The sequence below is a fragment of the Amphiura filiformis genome, chromosome 6 (assembly GCF_039555335.1).
Source record: "Amphiura filiformis chromosome 6, Afil_fr2py, whole genome shotgun sequence".
In the NCBI taxonomy this organism is placed as follows: Eukaryota; Metazoa; Echinodermata; class Ophiuroidea; order Amphilepidida; family Amphiuridae; genus Amphiura; species Amphiura filiformis.
In genome coordinates, this window is record NC_092633.1 from 21,075,623 (window position 1) to 21,096,545 (window position 20,923).

A 20,923-nucleotide genomic window follows, 5' to 3' on the forward strand; every position below is an offset into this window, starting at 1 on the left:
ATATAAATATACATAATTTATAGGTTTTATAACACATAACCATAGCTATTAATAGTACAACTTGTTTTTACATCTTTGTCGTCGAAAACAATACGACATTGTCTTTTTCTTACTTACATTATTTATATTCTTTCTTGTGGTAATCCCCAGTCATTAAATATTTGAGGAAGAAGCTATTCTAAATTAACACAAATAAAATAATGATAATTCAAGAAAAACAGAAGAATGGTGATGTAATTTTGTGATAAGATTTTTAAGCTCCTTGGGACTCTAGCTTTCTAGCTTTGACAACACCCTGATATAGTATAGATGATTCATTCACAGTTCGAGAGCAAAGTCATCAAAATTTGGTTCTAGTTATCATGAATTTTGAATTTTTTTCTAAATTTCCATTCGAAATAAATTTGATATTTAAACAGCTCTCGACTAAAATACTTAAATAACTCTGATGTAGAATGCCTGTTTTTGATGGTAATGTGTGTTGCCTGTAGCGACAGATTTCAACGTTGCTAAGGCAATAGGCTAAGTCAACTGCCATTGACTGCAAAGAAATGCGTACGTATCCATCTCCAGTCTTAATTCAACTTCTGTAAAACGAAATTGGTCGAGGGTTTTCCTGATCCTTCTTTTTCTTGTTAGGTTTTACTTATATTCCTTCCATTTTTATCCTCCCCTTCCTCCTCCTCATCATCCTCCTCCTCCTCCTCCCTATATCTTCCTCCTTTCCATTCTTCTCATCTCGCATTAAAACAGTATCCTAAAAAGTGCAAGTAATACCAGTTTATTACAAACCATGTTGCGTCTTCCTTATAACAGGTGTCAGACATCACTAGGTCCCATTTGCCAGGGTTTACTAGTATTTAATAATCAACTCCAACTATACTCATCATATTCTTGCACGTGTTCATCCGTTCAAAAATTGTTGCCGCCTTTGGCAATTATGAACACGTACTTATTGCAAATGTCATTGTCGGGTTGTCTTTGATAAGCGCGTCTACTTTCCTCAGGACACTTTTAGTTATATCATCGGTATTTATTATCAGATAATATACGTTATGAGGAACATTTCAACCCGGTGATACGAAGAGCAACCACGCCTTAATAAAATCCAATTCCTGGTTCCTGGTATTACCGAGTGCAGCAGCAAGAGTATCATGAACGCCCAGCATCCGTAGCAGAAATCCAGACTTTCATTTACAAACAGCGACGCTGGCAAATTATACTACTTGGTTTTTCATTGGCTACTTTCTAGCTCTTTCTTTCAAAGTAAAATATATTTAACAGGAATTCTGATAATTGTTCTATGCAAATTATTTCAAATAAAAGAATACAAGAGCCGCATCGGCATTTTTGAGCCGTACAGCGCTATGATGAGCAGAAGAAAGGTCATTATGAATCTATGTCTGTGTATTATATAACAACACCAAGCGCTTTAGTGCCTTGTTCTCTCCTTCAGGACTTCCTTGACTTACAATCTATGTGTTGAAATCTCTTACTGTTGCATTTACGCTATGACGGGCATATGATTCAATAAAGTAAAACAATATCTATACACGTATATACACGTATCAAAATCATTGTCCGGAAAGTTCTAAGGAGGCGAAAGTGCGTGTGTTACTGAAAGGTGTATTACCTTAAATAAACAGCAGAGACGTTTACTGAAAGGCACGTGTCTCGTATTGAGGCTTTATTATTTTGTGTATGGAAATAGAATTTATGAAACGACATTTTTTTTCGCTATTCACATAGAGGCTTCGTATCTCAATGTTTAAGCATGATGATATTGGAGCAATTACCATAGGTTTGCCAAATATTAAAAGTAAGGTCATCATCAGATACCATAACAATTACAGCACACTATATACGGGCTATTTGGAAATATACGACGCTCGAATATGTGAGCCTATGATTAAAGAGCAGTATGAGAATATTGAATCCGTCAATGTAAAAAAGAGTTATTTGGATTGAAAATTGCTTAACAGTATTTTTGTTTTAAACAAATGCTAGTGAAAGTGATTCAAGCAATATATACTTTATCCAGGGACTGCCCGTTGGGGTTCATTTGAGCATACATGCCTTTGAGCTAGCATAATATAAGGAGCAAATGTCTTAAAAACATAGTCATGCAGCACATAAATGAATGTCTATGTCTTTTAAGGTAAAAGGGACAATACAGGTTATATTTTAAATATTTTTTATTTAGCACTCTCATTGGTGCCCGAGGTGGTTGGACCAAACCTAAATGGTTAATTAATGTCACAATGGATTTAGTAGTTAACGCCAAACCAGCGTAGTTTAGACAGAAGTCACGCAACTTATCGGTACAAAATACTTTCCCCAAACATGCCATATAAGAAACTTTGGCATGTGTGTTGAAAATTAAAGTCGTGTCCATTCCAAACGTTCCACAAGACTTAATTCTATTAAAAAGAATCGTAAACTAAAGGTCCTTTTCAATTTTTTTCTCAATATAACAAGTCTTAATCATGTTATAAACATAGGACAGACTACATGAGACGCGATTCTTTTGATGAATGCTTTCTTATTTGCTGACTCTAATTTGATATATTCAAATACAAATCTACATGGGATTTAATATAATATTCAGAGGCATGTTGTATTTGATTGTTTGTAAATCATTTGGGAAGATACAGATTAATTGTGAGATGTTGTTTGACTTGTTTGCAACAAGATATCAAAATGCAAACGAAGAGAGCAAAGGAAAATGCAATCTGTGTCTGTGTGTTAGAAGTGTTGTAAGCATGGTAAAGGTTGTGGGTGTGTCCTACATGTAGGTGCAATGCATGCGTATTTGTGATGTATTGATTACACGTATTCACCAATGCAAAGCGTCGTTATACCTTAACCAGCTTTGGGATTTTCTTTTATTATCAAGACCTTTCGTCAAACGCGTTAGACATCCCATTTTGGGTGTTTAGTGTGGACTTTGTTTTATATTTTTGGCTCACGACCCCTGTCTGTTTTCTGTTTTCTGTGTGTTTCTTTTTTTTTTGTTTTTTTTTTTGTTTTTTTCCTTTTTTTCCTTTTTACCCATTTATGGCCCCTTTTGGACCTTAAATTGCTTATAACTCAAGAACGCGGGTAGCCTGTCAAACTATACATTTTTCGGAATTCTTGCCGGAGAGCAGAACAGTACTTTGGTATGGTTTATAAATTGGGCGATTTTGAAATTGGACCCCTGTGTTGATCTTTGATTAGCCCTTACACGCTTAGAATCACTTTTTAATTTTAGAAACATGTCACATTACCGTAATAGGCACCACTACCATTTCAAAAATAGGTGTCATTAATTCCCAGAATGGGTGCAAACTTGGTCCTCTTACATCCCCATATATTTCCATTAATGTTAATGTGTTTGGTGATTTTATAATCAATTTATTGGCAAAATACAGGGTGTCCCCCCCCCCCCAAAAAAAAAAAAGAAGAACCCTCATTGCGCCCTCTATTTCTCCCATTTCTGAAAAGTTGATCAAAGATATTTTGGCTGGGATGTAAAGAAACCTGTAATCGTCAGCTTTAATAAACTAAAAAATCAATTGGCTCACAATTTTTGCAAAATATGCTCATTTTGCTCCTTTTCAATCTTTGAAGTAGCCAAACCTCCTCCTTGGACAGAGTGAAAAACGGGTACATTTCTTAAAAAGAGCATATCTACAAAAGTTGTGAGCCGATTGAAATATTTTTTTCAGTTTATTAACGATTACAGGTGTCTTTACATACCAAAATATATTTGATCCACTTTTCTGATATAAGAGTAAAAGAGGGCGCAATGAGGGTTCTGGGTTTTTCTTTTGGGACACCCTGTATCAGCTTTTTATATTCCTGGTTTGATTAAGAGTAATGTTATGCTTAAGCAGATCATCACTCGTAATGTGCGATGATTAAATGCTCGTATGCAACATACCAACATCATCCATTGAAGAAATAACCAAATATATCCTGAAATTTTCTGGTGAAATAACTAAGTGGTTCAGTAAGAGGTCGTTTGCTTCAATTGTTTGTTTGTTTTCTGTTTTTGTTCATCTGGTATCAGGTATGGTGAGTCTTTACTCTAATTCTTTATAAGTCTTTTGAAGCCATATTCACATTGCTTGAAGCTGAATATTGTTAGACGCGAAAAACACATCCATTAAAGGCATAATATGTCACGATATTAAAGTTCCCTTGAGTCAATCCACGGATTTGCGGGAATGATGTTCTTTAGCCGCCGCTTCATGCGTCTTTGATTGGCGTGATAAACATTGCTTGTGTCTAGTCTAACCCGATGATATAGGATGATAGAAATTAGGTCATATATCCGGATTTATTTCTTAAGGCAGTTATATTTTCGGTAAGAGATGAAATCAAAACTCGACCACCGGTTGACCGGCAGTTACCGGCTGTTGAACCGCATTCCATTATTTAGAACAATAGAAACTGGCTTCAACTGGACGGAAACGGCAGCCGATCGCCGGTTGAGTTTTGATTTCATCGCTAAGTATTATTTTACCTTTCAATTACAAATACACACTATTTATGTGGGATACACCTAACCTATTATAGCTATTAAAGCGGTTGACCAAACTGACAGTCTCATTACCCATATTTATTCATCAACGCTAAGATTTTGGTATCAGAAGAAAGCTCACATTTTACTCATTACCCTCAGTTTTAACGCCTAAACAAACACGTGGCGAAGAGTGATAACCACAACCGGAAATACTATCCTATGGGGCATATACACGTTTTTGCCTCTTATATCATAACCGCTTGAGTAATACAGCTTAATATTGTTTAATGGTAAGGCTCAATGCAAAAAAAAACTTCTCGTTAATAGTACAACTTCCCAGCAAACACAAAAACGTTTTAAAAACGTTTTAAATAAGTTATATTTTGGCTTTTGGTTTACATAAAAACGTTTTAATAACATTAAAATGTCGGGTTATATAAAGGTCATGAAAACGATTTAAAACGTTTTGTATGAAAACACAGTACAACAATATTTTTTAAATGTTTTCAAAAATGTTATTGTAAACTATTTTTGCAAACATTTTTGCCAAATATTTTGTCAACACTTAAATAACATTATGTTAAAATATTTGCACTCAGCAAACACAGAAATGTTCTTAAAATGTTTTTTTTCAAAACGTTTTAATAACATTTAAATGTCGGGTTATATAAAGGTCATGAAAACGTTTTTAAAACGTCATTGCAAATATTTTGGGCAAACATTTTTCGCAAAATATATTTTCAACCCCCAAATAACATTCTGTTTAGAATGTTTTGTATCAAGTTTTCAAAAATGTTTTTGGAATGTTATTAAAACGTTTTATACCCTTTATATAACCCGATATTTAAACGTTTTCTCTAAAACATTTTTTGTTTGCTGAGCAGTAGATTATCAAAAGATGATTTTTAATGTTATGAAAACGTTTTATACCCTTAATATACCCTTTATATAACCCGACATTTAAACGTTTTCTGACAACCTTTTATAACCTTTTACGAATGATGTCGAAAACGTTTTGTGTTTGCTGGGCTTGATTGTACTTCATACTATTAAAAATTTCGTTTATTATTTTTGTCGTCAAAACCAGTACGACATTGTCTTTTTGTTATAGTACGACCTTGAATTCTGTAGATTCTTTCTTGTGATAATAACCTCAGTCACCAACAACTTTTATTTTTAGGAAGAAGCAATTTATTATTAACACAAATAAAATATGCTAATTCAAGACAACTAGAAGAGAATGGCGATGATATTTTGAGATAAGATTTTTAAGCTCGTGCGGACTCAGAATAGTTGGATGGGATTAAAGATCACTTATTTTGTGGTTGAATGTCTTTCTAGCTTTGATAAAACCCTGATATGGTATAGATAATTCATTCACAGTTCCAAATCAAAGTCATAAAATTTAGTTATATGTATTATAATTAATGCATTTTTCCAGCGATACCTTCCAATGTTCTTGTAATATAATTTTTTGAAAGATGAACACAGATGCATTGCTACAGCAATAGGCATAAGATACAAGTCCATTGATGAATCGAGAAAGTGAAGGGTAACTGACGTTTTTTGAGTACGTGTCTGTCTCTGTTATGACAAACAATAGTTCAAATTCAACGTGGTTAATAAAGTAATAAAAATAACTGGCTTTCCCTTTTCATCATCTTCTGTATCTTGTTTTTCTTCTCATCTTCTCTTCCTCTTCTCTCATTCTCCTCCTCCTCCTCCCTCTTTCTTCTTCCTCTTTCTTCCGCCTGTCTTTCTTTCAGTCTTCTTTATCATCATTTCGATTTAATCAAAAGTAGTGTCCTACAAACTTTAAATTGCAAACAAAATACCGCCGCGCCTCCCTTACAACAGGTATCAGACACTAATAGGTCCCAGATTCACGGGAAAATGATTCTTTTTGTGAATAGAATAGCCCCAGACGTGCCAAGTTTGTTTAATAATCGCCTCAAACTATGCTCATCTAATTCTGCTGTTCACCATTGTTCACTGCCCTGAATTATAGAGACTTGCTAGTGCTCAGACGTTAAAAAACTGTTCCCGCCTTAGGCAATTATAAGCACGTAATTATTACCAATGTCGTTGTTGGCTCTGATGAATGAATCTACTTTCCTCGGGTCACTTTCAGTTATGGCCTCGGTATTTATTATCAGGCCTAATATCAGGAACAATCCATCCCGGTGATACAAAAAGCAACCACGCCCTGAATCAAATTCCTGGTTCCACATTGTTACTGAGTACAGCAGCAAAGAGGGTATGTAACCTAAAACATTGACCACCCTATTCTTGACCGAGAGGTATCATCTGCCATCTGGATGCCCGAACTGTTCTGAATCTCAGGATGCTTTCAGTTAAGGTCGTGTATAGAGCACCCCCCCCCCCCCACCGTACCGCTTAGGTGTGTATCTGGGGTGAGGCGGCCAGCAATCCCCCACTCTAAGCTGCTGTGAATCACTGATTGGCCCATGTGGTTGTCTTTTATAGTGCCTATGTGCCTATATAAGTTCTTGATCTGTGTCACTCATCATGGGCTATTGCTCCTTTTAGCATTTTATAAAAAAAAGCAAGAGTATTAGGTTTGCAATTAATTAAAATTACATGCTCTTCTTAACATCATAAACATAAAATCTACAGAAATTCATACACAAACTGTGACGCAAACAAATGATGCTACTTGTTTGTTTGTTTGTTTTCAAAGTCCAATAAAATTACACGGAAATTCTGATAATTCTTCTATGCGAGATTTATTTCAAGTAAAACAATACAAGACCTAAAAGAGCACGTGTAAAAGAGCCCGTGTAGTGCTATATGAAGAGCAAAAGAAATGTCAATATGAATTTAATGACTCGATTGTCTCTCATAGCTGTTTTAACAGAGCATAGTCTTGCACAATGGTGAATTGAATCTGTACAGTATCTCTCTGAAGAACTCCCACTTAATCAGCTAGTGACAAAATCTTTGGTGATTCCATCAAACGATGTGTATTCTATGGCTACCTCGCAGAGACTCCAAAACTGTTAAAGTGACATTATACGTTCAAAATATCCTTTCTAAACATATGACTCTATTAAATTAAAAATGCACTATGTCTACTGTTTTGTTGTAATGAAAGTCGATTCAATTTTAAATTGTAATTCAACAAATCAACGCGACTATTTTTAGCTTCCACTGTGAGAGTTAAAGTTGATTTGAGCTAAATAATCAATATTAGGTTAGGTAAGTCCACAATTAATTTTATATTTATAACTTCTTTAAATGCAATTAATTTCTATTCGACTTCATTTACGATTTGAAACGGTAAACATTTTAATTTTAAGAACCGCAAAAACTAGTTGTGTAAAAAAACATCTTCAAACCTGAATGACAAAATCATACCTCAAAATTAGAAGAGAAATGACATTTTAAGTTACCATTAATGGAATTAATGAGAATGGCTTGTGATTTTATAATAAATCACTTGTAAATTAAGTCAATAAAGGACGAAGCCTGAATTATTAATTACTTTCAGAGTGGATTTGGTAGTTTACGCCAAAACCAGCGTATTTATTAGCTAGTAGTCAGACAATAGAAATATCAGTACAAAATATGTTCTCCTAATGAGCAGTATGCTTCGACTATATTTATAAATACATATTTATAATACGCACGTGACCGCGCTGCCATGACAGTAAGTCTCGAAGTGACCTTCTACACAGCGGGTGGTCTTCCTGTACATTTGAATGCAAAGGCGGTAACACGAGACTGTGTGCTGCAAAATAGGCTATTTTGTTCAACTTTGTGGTTATATTGTAAACGTTTCCGTCGATAAATATTTTTCCTTCGGCAAATACTTTCAAATGTTGTTTTTGATAACATATTACAGAATCTCCTCCCCCATGTGTAATAATTTTACTATTCAATTAATACTTAAAGGATGTCTCCGGCAATAACAACATTATGCCTTATATGACATGGTTTTATTTAAAACAAACTCATATTGACCATGAATAAAAACAGCCAGCTCTCAACTCGCGATATTCACAATTCCCGCGCCAAAATTGTCTAGTGCAATGTCGTGCTTTATTTGTGCTTCAATTGTTGTCAACCTTCATTGTATTTATGGGATGCCATTGCACTGCACAATTTCGGCCCCTGGGCATTTTGAATATCGCATGTTGAAAGACCGCTGTATTAATTCGTTTTTATGGGCGATATGAGTTGTTGGCAATATATCAGGTCTTAATCATGTTACAAACATAGACAAACTACATGAGGTGCGATCTTTTTTGTTGGATGCTGTCTTATTTGCTAATAGGCTAATGTGATATAATTCAGTGTGAGATTTAATATCATATTTAGAGGCATGTTGTACTCAGATTGTTGTATTCAGATTCTGCTAATTACTGACCCTGAACTATGGAAACTTGGTTCGTTCAGTTCAAAAGATGTTCACCCCTAATACTGCCCATACACGTTCAATTTGAATTTTGATTGATCAATGTCAAAGACCGTACTAGTGGATGCAAAATCTACCATTGTGCACTGTACGCACAAACATTAAAAGTGCACAATGGTAAATTTTGTATCCACTTCTACCTTTAGGTTCCCAAATGTTGATAAATAAAATTGATCGTGTATGGGCCGTATTATGAACACGTAACTATTGCAAATGCCATTGTCGGTATGTCTTTGATGAAAAATTTACTTCCTTCATGACATTTAGTTTTGTCCTCGATATTGATTATCAGATCATATACCATATACAATTAAGAGCCACGCCTTAAAACCCATTCTTGGTTTCCTTGGTTTTACCGCATCAAGAGTGTTCATTCACTCGTAATTAAAATCACTTGTATCTTAAAATAGCCGATTTCTACACATTCATTTACAAACAGCGACACAAAGAAACGATGCCACTTTTTCATTTCCTGCTTGCTGTCAAAGTAAAACTCAATTTAAAGAGAATTCTGACAAATAGAAGAATGCAATACCTAAAAGAACCACATAGTGCTCTACGAAGAGCAGAAGAAAGGTCATTATGAATCTAGGGTGTATTTAGCCAAGTACTTTCCTGCTTTATTGCTTCCCTTCGGGACTTCCTTGACTTACTTCACAATCTATGTGTTGAAATCCGTTACTGTTGCCTTTACGCTATGACAGGCATATGATTCAGTACAGTAAAAGCATATACACGTATCAATATCATTATCCGGAAAGTTTTAAGGAGGTGAAAGTGCGTGTGCTATTGAAAGATGTATTACCTTAAACAAACATCAGAGACGTTCATTCTATGTGTCTCATAGAGGATTTATTATTTTTTGTATGGAAATCGAACGATTTGTTCGCTATTAACATACAATTCATATTTTAATGTTTAATAAAATAAGCATGATGACATCAGGTTTATAAAAGGTAAAAAATAATCATCACCATCACACACAATAAAATAAACAGCAAAACTATATTTGTCATTCGAACATTGGTCACTTGGATTTTTAAAAAATGTGAAAGTAAATTAACGGTACTACTCGCTCGGGTTGCCTTTAGCATTTTTCAGGTATATTATATTTCAGGTATATTTTATTAAATGTCATAGCAGTATTAAAACACTGAATTGCGACACAATTTACAATTTATAAACATCAAAATTTACACATTAAATAATACAACATAAAAATATATATCTATGTACAATTTCAAAGTAATATATTACTACATCAAAAAACATATTTAAAAGAAAAAGGAATTATAAAAACACAATTTAAATCAAATTCATAAAAAGTCAAAGAGGTAAGAGTAGTACACTGGTAGGGAGCTCAATTATTGCACACAAAAAACAACTTTCATATTGATTGAATTTTATAATGATACATGAATATTGCACACTGTTTTGGTGAAAGGTTTTTACTGAGAATATACAAGCTATTAAACTGCACTTTAATAAAAGTTAAAGGACACGGATGTAAATAATGCAGCTAGCACAACAAAAATTAGTAATTTAGGAAGTATAGGAGGGTAGTTCATGTCCTTGAACCACTATAAACGTTTAAAAACACCTTAAAATATCTAGAAATACCACAACAGAGTTGATCACTGATACGAATTTCTGAGAGAGTACCAGATTTCTTGGATCTGAACCTTTTCTACTTTTAATAAGGAACCATTGCAATAAACACAACCATGTAGCACATAAATGGCAATCTGAATTTCTGTCTGCAAATCATGCATCTGCATCGTCGGTCATGTGAACTTGGGTCCGACTAAAAGTGTCAGTAATGTGAAAATTTGATTCAACATTACTTATTTGTATGGTATTTAGGTACATCGGTGCACTGTGTAACCTACGTAAATTATTTCAAACTTCCAAACACTATATTAAATAGCAACCGTTCTCTTTAAAACATGTTAAAACATTATTTCCTTACCTTCTATAGTGATTTTCACTCAATTTTTTTCTCAAGCTTCCGGGGGCTTCGCCCCCTGGACCCCTACCAGGGGCCCTAAGGCGGACCCCTGGACCCCACACGTTGCTCGCTCCTCTCGCTTCGCTCGCTACGCTCGAATTGTCAATATTACTTGTCTGTTTGTGTCTAAAACTTGCCCCCCCAATATAAATATCCTGGCTACGCCACTGAGTAGTTTACACCAAAACCAGCGCCACTATTATTAGCTATAGTGGTCAAATAATAGAAATATCGGTACAAGGGTTGAAATTAAAGTCATTTCCAAAAACTTCACACGATTGTACCGTATTAAGCCCGTAACAAACGCCGGCAGGAATCGCCCTGAAAGAGAAAATATTAAAATTTTATCACTTTTGAAATGCTCTCTTTTTTATTCAAATCAGTATAACGTGGGGGAATAAGGTCGTAATATGCCGACAGTGGCATCAAATTACGCAGAACAACATGACGAAATCGGTTTTATTTTAAGTGTACGGATAAGCTTTGTACGTAGTATAAATACGCAGTTTGGTGATAATGTTGTAATATAAATTTTTCAACCATCATGTGATTATCAATTTTGACATGTCTTTTAATCTCAATGTTATGTTATATTTCTATTAATAAATAGCCACGTTCTTCTGGTTTTGATGCAAAATATTTGTATAATATCTTTTAGTTATAATTTGAAATTAAACTTCTATTTGAATCTACATTTACCTCGTCTTCTTACGAGAACAAAATGGTAATCTACTGCCTAATACACAATCTAATTTTCTCATCAAAACCACTAAAAGCTAAAAAATTATGACACTCTTTTTTTGCTTCCTCTCTTCCAAACTTCAGGAATATTAGTAAGGTTTTTAACAATATACCGGTCCCACTGCTGTTGGGGATTTGCTATATAATATGACGATTCAAAATTGAATTTGGCTGACTTAATTTTCAATCAGCAAATTAGTCAGTGTATGAAATCTTCCGGTGATATATTCAAAACATTTTATTTTTGTCTAATTTTATGAATTTTTCTTCTCTTTTATTGTCAGTGCACGGCAGAGCTTTCGACACATTGTGGAGGGAGGATGATAAAAGAAATGTAAGTAACTATAACAAATCAAAGTGATAAGTAACTGTTACTGTAGAGCTATTAAAGTAATAATGATAATAATCTATAATAAATTACTGAAACTGGCGAATTGGTGAGGCTAAAAACTTTTACTGTTTACAATATTTCGGAAAACGGACTTTTCCAATGCGAAGAACAGGTTGTGCGCACTTCAATAAAACATCGAATTTTGTTTTTGTTTACGTTAAGGGGATCAAATTAAGTTAATTAGTTCCAAAAGCACTGAAAAGGCCTTTCAGCATAAAATAACAATGCCATATTTTTCACTTGCACACTCAATTTTGTCTCATGCTCCGGTTACTGCATCAACTATTACATCACACAGTAGAAACTCATTAACATGTATTGTTTATTCAACTAATTTGTCAACATTCTTCAATGGTAACTGCTTTTTATGGAGAACCTATTGTCAACAGTAGAGTGTTTGTTTATTGAATTAGTTCAAGTGTTTGATGCTTTTGTGTTGAAGGACAAATTAATCAGGGTTGCCAAACCTGTGGTTTGGTAGGCCAAATGGGTCACTTTTGAAGATTTTCCCTGAGACTTTCGACAATTTCCTGTCCCATAGGAACAGATGGTTAAGAAAAAAATTGGGTGATTTTTCAGCAATGCAGGTGCAAGTCTGGTAAGGCTAAGCATTTGGATGTCTTGAAGGCCTAGATTTATTCAACTAAGGGACTGTGCTGTGCAAAATATTTAGGCCATGTTGAACCAGGAAAGTTGACTCAACTTTTCTGGTTGAACGTAAGTGTCCTAACAAAATTGTATATTTATTTTGACTGTTCTGAGGCACTTCAAATTGCGCTGCATCAGGTGAAAATGTACCACAACTTTCAAAATGAAGTGCACCACAAGGTAAAAAAATTGCACCTGACCTTTTCAATTGTAATTCTAAATGACAATATCATCTCACCTCACTAATCACCTCAAATAGTACATTAAAAAAAGGGAGGATGATAAAAGAAATGTAAGTAAATATAACAAATCAAAGTGATAAGTAACTGTGTAACTGTTACTGTAGAGCTATTAAAGTAATAATAATAATAATAATAATAATAATAATAATAATAATAATAATAATAATAATAATAATAATAATAATAATAATAATAATAATAATAATAATAATAATAATAATAATAATAATAATAATAATAATAATTGTAACAATAGTAGTAATAATAATGATTTATATGGGGGATTCCAGCGAAAACTCAACACTATTGACCAGTCATTGAACTAAGGACGTTCACCAGGGTCATTTTGCTCCTCTTTCGATTGACCAAATCTTATCCATTCAGCCCTTTCGTTTATTCACACTGTTCTATAGTCAATAAACCCTGGCAATGTTTAGGACATTGATATCAGACCTGAAACATAACCAATTTAGAAACTGGCTACAACAGGTAAACAAACTACAGCTATGTGTATGAACTTTACGTTTTACATATGAAAAGGTTTAACTACAAAAACGATACTCTTATAAATACATCTATACGCACAGTTTCCACCTCGATACACCCGAGCACAAAGAGTCTACCCTATACGCAGTCTGTGTTATACTGTACAAGGTTGAGTGCATAACATCATAAGAGCTGTGTGACATCTAGTGGAAAATAGGATTCTTGTGATTGATTTTAGTCAAAACCTCATGTGTTCCCTTCATCTAATCAGAATCAAACGAAAGCTAACACTTTCCCCTAAAAACGCTTTTCCCCATTAGGACAACAGATAGAGCAATTCAATGTTATAGCAAGGCGAATGTGGTAAATCTGTTGCAAACTACCTATCCAAGCACATTTTGAGCCAAAATGTATGTTTTAAAAACTCAAAACCTCAAGTGTTCCTTACAATATCTCACAATTTTATGTCATTAAATGAAAGAGCACACTTATATATATTACACACTGTCCATATATTAGCCTCATTTCAATGAGCAATGGCTAATTCTCTTTAGATTGCAAATCTTGTGCAAAAAGTTACTATTTTGCTAAAGAGGGTTTACAAATCGATATGGATTTTTTGCTTAAGAATTGTTATTTTACTCAAAATTGTTACATTATATCATCTCAAATCCAGTCAAATCCAATCATATCAAACAGAACTTTTACCTTATGTAACATCAATTCAGATCTCATCAACCCACCAACGTTCATGGTTACTTACAATTTCTGACAAATCCATCACCTTAGCTTACAACGCCCCCATCGTATAAAACCACGAAGAACTTATCTCCTTACTTCCTCTTGTCATCCTGCATTCTAAATATAATTTTGTTACAATACCGTACATCATGTACACAGAATCTCCGTTATCTCCATGATATTACAGTGTTTATCCAGTGTTACATTATAAATTTATTAACTTGTCATAATTCTCCGTATTTACCTGTTTATGATATCTAAGTCTCAGTGAATAGATTCATCAGGTTTGTAAGACATATCAATTAGAAATTTTCGCTTGACAAAACCAGTAAGTTTTTACTTACTCTCTAATATTTCGTCCTACACGTCGGAGGACTTCTTCAGATGTGAAACATCTGATCCACTTTCCCGGGAAACTGACTTCCGGTTGTGGTCAGTTTGAAGAAGTCCTCCGACGTGTAGGACGAAATATTAGAGAGTAAGTAAAAACTTACTGGTTTTGTCAAGCGAAAATTTCTAATTGATATCTAAGTCTCTTACTCATTATTGATACCCCAGTCCTGATGATACTCCTACTATTCAAATTTAGTTCCGTTGCTATAAGTTATGCCACCTCTGTGCAATGAGCGATAGATGTCAAAAACGTTTAATCTGTTCTTATTACCATGATTACTCAATTGTGTACTAATTTCCTCTCTCCATGTATAAACAATTTATTAAACAGCTACCCATCTTGTAAACTGGGCTTAAAATGCACTGACACGGAACAGCTTCCTGAACCACATTCACAGGCAAACAATTGCCACCCAGCAAAAGATATATGTGAGAATGCGTACAAGATCCTTACACAGGTGATTATCTCCAAAAAGTAAGTGGAATAGTGTGGAACGGGCTGCTTCTGCTTTTCACACCCTTTTTTCAAAAAAAGGTCTTGTTCCACACTATTCCACTTACTCACAGATTTCTTGTGTTGGGTGCCAATTATTGGGTTGTGAATGTGGTCCAGGAAGCTGTTCCATGTCAGTGCATTTTGCTGTTTGTGTCAGTTGGACAATTGTTTGGTTACTGACCAGTGTTTAGAGTAGAGTATTTATGGAATTCTGTGTTCATTTTTATGGACAGAATTTCAAGATATGACCTTGTGAAAAATTATAAGTTTCTTTTTGAGCCTAATACTATATAATACTAATGAGTATTAATATTGTGTCTTCAATAATAAAGGACCAATATTGAAATTGATTGAAAGAAGTTAATAATGGAGGAATGATAATAATAATAATGAGAGGTAACCGAGTACTTTGTACATTCAAAACGTCCTCCATTTAAGATATTTTTATTGTACACATAGCGCATATTTGCCATTGACGTCCTTTGCTTTCTATATTCACCAAAAGCGATTCAAGTAGCAAGTTATAACCAGTTGAACTTTCATCTAGGGGATAAGGCTTTGCCTCTTATCATATGACTAGCACCTCGCGGGGAAATCACATTCCCTTGAGGAAAAAGCATGACAGCCTATCAGTACTATAAATTTGAATAGTAATTTGATTAAAACAGTAATTTATCGAGTAAGCTCTGTTTCATGTTCTAATCAAATATATAACATTGGTTTAACATGTTTATTGTTTAAACATAATCTTATACATGCTGGTAAAACAATATTACGAATTATATTTAAAATGTACAGTATCAATTCAAATTTAAAATGTACAGTATCAATAAACCTTGCATTTGAGATGCGTGATTGACACTTTCCGCAGAGGTAGTCAATGATGTCCTCACGATATAACAATATCACAATATCCTCAGAATCCAAGCACAGAAAAACAGCAGTTACGAGTCAAACATCTAATATACTCAATGCATTGATCTTTCCCATACCATATTAAAATATTTTAGTAATAATTATGTTACAATTCCACCATACCATATCGAAAGGTTTCTGGTGATGTAAAGCATTAACAGAAATCTAGTGTTAAACTATATTAAATTCTCAGTGTTCATGATATCTAAATGAAATTTAATTTCATTAATGCACAATCCCCAAAATCTCTAAATCCTCACTCAGGAAACACTTTGTATTTAACGACATTTCTTAACCTTCATTCAACATAAATCGAATTAATAAGTTTCCATTAACACATTAAGGCGGATGCTCTTGACTTAAAATGTAGTATTTTTGTATGATTACTTTGTTAAAATCTATACTTATTATGAAGAAAAAAATCATTTCCGTGGGAATGCTTATCATATTTGGAATGTAATCGGGATGGATTGGCACGGTTGTTTCAAGCTTGAATGTGGTATACATACGAGTATATAGGTATAATGACTGTCGAAATACTCTCATGGCTCTTTTACCTAAGAAAAGGAACCATGGGGATAGCGGAAGTTTCAATTTATTCTATGGATGTTTGACTCAGACTTTCGTTTTCCAGCAAGTTAGCAACATCTCAGTTTTGAATATATTATACATATCCTTGCATATAAAGTTTTAAAAAAATGAACTGATTTAAAGGAGTATTTCGTGATCCTAGCATCCTCTTTTTATGACATTTTTTTCAGTAGATATCCACGAAAAGATTTATTCTCAAAATTGCAGTTGATTTCGATCTGCGTTTGCGAGTTATGCATGATTATGTGTATTACACTGCTCCATAGACAATGTGTTGTAATTTCGTATACCAGAATGAAATTCAAATTCCAGTGATATAAAAATCTCAACTTTTTTTGAGAAAAGTGGAGGGGGGATGATGATGTGATGATGTGCTCTTTTAACATTAAATCTCCTTCAAATTGCATTTTTCTTTATCAAATATCTATATTAATCTTGGACTGAAAATATCATTAGTACTACCCAAGTCCCGATAAGTTATGCCACCTCAGTGCAATGAGCAATATGTGTCAAAAACTAGAGTAAGCATCTTGAAAATTATTACCACCTTATTTGTGTCATTAATCCTCGTAATCCATCTACCTACTCACAATTTCCCACGATTTGATGATAATTTCCTAATTTTAGCTTCACGTCATCTTTACGATCAAAAAGATTTCATCGAATTTCCTCCCTCCTTGCATAACCCATCCTCAAACAGCGACCTATCTTGTACATAAAACTCGCAGATGTTATTAAATATTATGTTGTGTCTTCAACAATAAGAGACCGATGTTGATTGAAAGAAGTCAATAACGAAAAAATCCTAAACAATAAAAGGTAACCAAGTACTTTTACATTCGAAATGTCTTTTACTTTTTCAGATGTTGTATTGTACCTAATAGAGTATATTTTTCCGTTAACATCATTTGCTTTCTATATCTACATTAACCAAGATTGATTCAAATAATAGACTACAGCAAGTTGTACTTTCATCTGGGGGATATGGCTTTGCCTCTTTTCCTATGGCTAACACTTCAGGGGGATATCACATGCCCTAGAGGAATGAACATGACAGCCTATCAGTAATATAAATTTGAATTGTAATTTGATTAAAACAGTAATGTATCAAGTACATTGTGTAAATGTTCTAATCAAATATATCACATATGTTTATTGTTTAAACATACATGCTGGTAAAAACTATTACAAATTATAATTATCTAAACTGGTTTTTATCATAAAATTTTAAAATTGTATGGTATCAATATTGCATTTGAGATGCATGATTGACGTCTGCCGCGGAGGTAGTCGACTCTTGACAACTATAGTAGTTGGGCATATAACATACCCAATGCATTAATTGAATATTCATTCTTCAAATTAAAATAATAAGCGACATGTTAAGATTAGGGAATCAAGTTGATGGTAGCACCTACAATAAAGACCATCAATCAAGAAGGGCATGAACATTTCGTAAGACAAGAAGGCTCTAAGGACTCTCATTTGAGAAACTGTGATTTCTTAGCGCAAGCAACCTCAACCTCTCAATTTTTGGTATTTCAATTTCTTCCAGACAACGCAACTCATATCCCTGTTTAAATTAATTCAACATAAATCAGACTTGCCAGTATGCTTCGACTGTATTTATAAATACGTATTCATAAATACGCTAGTGACCGCCTCCGCGCTGCCATAACAACTTGTAGACAGTAAGTCTCGAAGTGACCTTCTACATAGCGGGTGGTCTTCCTATACATTTGAATGCAAAGGCCGTAAACAACGCGAGATTGTGCAGCAAAATTGTTTTATTTTGTTCAACTTTGTGATTATATTGTATTCGTTTCCGTCGATAAATATTTTTTCCCGTCGGCAAATACTTTCAAAATGTTATTTTCGATAACATATTACAAATTTGGAATCCCCATGTGTAATAATTGTGCTATTCAATTAATACATAATTTGATGATATTTATCAAAAGAGTTCCTATCCTTTTCAATGGCATGATGATTTTGTCACGCTTGGTGGTCTTGGTGTGTCGTGCTCACGGGTCGCGCGTGTATTTATAAATATGTATTCGAATATATTCGAAGGCAGCTGGCTGCTATCTGAATAATTATGCTGAATGACTCAGTCTTTATCTTGGGTCATCTACCTCGCTTTCATATGAGCCACTGGGAGAGCGAATTTATTTCAACCTGTGGAGATTTTGAACCTGGGAGCTCTCGCACCAAAGGCAAAGATCTTTTAAAACCAGTGTGGCAGACTGCTTCACACTGCATTGCAATCTACATATTTGTTATATTAGAATTAATGTGAAACACAGCACTTAATAGAAACTGACAACATTGAGAAAACATTTATAGATCATTCAAAGATGGTTGTTACGAGGCATTTTTCCTTAAAAATACAACATTTAGTCCAAGTTTAATTTGACTTAGTCCATGTAGTCTGATATTTTGCTACACATAGTTTGTTACAAGCTGACAAGCTATCACTATCACCTTGACATGAAGTAAATGAAATGATGTGTTGACAACGATCAAAATGCCATTTTGAGTAGTTTTGTGTGAGATTTTACGCAATATACATGTTAATATACAGATCATCATCAATTTATTCAACTCTCTTCTAAACTGTGCTTTGGATTCAATGGAAAACACTAATAAATGATGGCTTCCTGTGAAAAGATGTCTTATAGTGCATATTTCCTTTTAAAACACCATAATTTGACCGTTTTGTGAGGGCAAATGTATATTGGTATCTTTTTGGAGCAGCGCCACTAAAGTCCGGAAATCCGAACTCCTCTATAGGGGGGTGCATCTATTTTCTGGAATACCCCCATTGTAGATTAGTCTGATGTACATAAAGGATAACGACCATATGTTTTGAGGTGGGCCCATATTCTGTTTACATTTATCACATACTGTATTTTTTTTTATTTTGTCGTCAACTTATTGTTATATTATATAAAAATGATAGTACTTGAAATGAAATTCTCAGAATTATATGATGTAAGTGTGTTTATTTATAGCCAAAGTAGGCCTATGTCATAGACAAAGTCCTAACAGCGCGCAAAGCTACTTCATTATTTACAAGCCTGGTAATAAAAAATTGCTAACTGGTGTTCTGCAGTTGTATAATACGTTGCGTATTGTGTCATTGAGTAGGGTTAGGTTTGTACACTTTAATAATAACTAGGATTTGATATTGTCCGTCAAGAAGGATCCACGAGTGCTTGTCGTCAAAACGGACTCCTGAGACCTTTCTTGACAGACGCTGAATTCAGAATCTTTTTCACGGACCATTAAAACAGTAATGAATTTCTGTGTTATTTTGTTTAATGACTCGTTTATTTTATTTTTTTCTCTATTTATATTCACGCATATCGTATAGAGTAATTTGGTAAGTATTCTATAATGTGTATTTCAATGGATTAAGAGCAACTGTTATTATTTAATTGTGTGTAGCAGTAGGTATGTCACAGTGGCTGCACAATAATTCTGTCATACTGTGCACGCATACATAACAGTGAATCAAAAAGCGCGCGGATCAAAGTTGGCCAATTTTTGAAAACATACATGTCAAAAACCGATTTCCTCGTTATGTTTCATTGATCACAATAATTTGTCTTTTTAATATATGGTAGGTGAAACATTTCCTAAATCACTATCAACTCCGCCGAAATTAAACACTGCCTAGTTTAAGAGTTAAGACCTGTTTTATGAATTTTTTAGAGCGTCCATAAATCAATAAATATAGGTCTCTCGAAATAGAGGACCTAGTACCACCGGTCTGAAATACCAGTGTTTGTTATTATGTATTTTTTTTCCTTGGACAATGAGTGAAACACTTCCCTATACCAATTGAAAACTCGGTGCACTTAGGCAATTAACTGCAGTTTCTTTATTCCACATCACAGCAGGTTCATATTTGACAAAATCATGCTGTATGAATAAAACATAAATAAAACATTGAAAAAAGTAAAAATTACATATGCCTAATTAACATAAGAATGGCATAAATATATAATTAGATGTAATTAGCTAATTTGCATAATTAATGACTTTTGTGTATTTTTTGTTACCAAATGAAAGAACTTTGGGTACTTATGTGTGCAAAAAAACCGCATCCTCATATCATGTACGGTTCTCTGTTGGCATTATTTTTGCATATTAATTAGCTGGACTTAGTCATTTTTAAGCTTTTATTTGTCTGCAGATTGGTCAAAATGGCTCAAATTGTATATTTGGCGGATTTATTACATTTATTCGAGGAGAGATTTTTTAATCTTGTTTTCTTTAACGAAGTCCGGAAAGATATGCAATTAATCTGTGATACTT

General features: G+C 33.9%; 1 long non-coding RNA gene across 1 annotated transcript in view; it reads left to right on the top strand.

The window, feature by feature from the left end:
• LOC140155136 (uncharacterized) overlaps positions 1 to 19,986 on the top strand; it is a 112,002-nt gene extending 92,016 nt beyond the window's left edge. Inside the window, exons 2-3 of the long non-coding RNA XR_011859344.1 lie at positions 11,982 to 12,031; positions 19,977 to 19,986. This is a non-coding gene — a long non-coding RNA (uncharacterized lncRNA). The remainder of the gene's footprint in view (positions 1 to 11,981; positions 12,032 to 19,976) is intronic.
• The last annotated feature ends 937 nt before the right edge of the window (positions 19,987 to 20,923 follow it).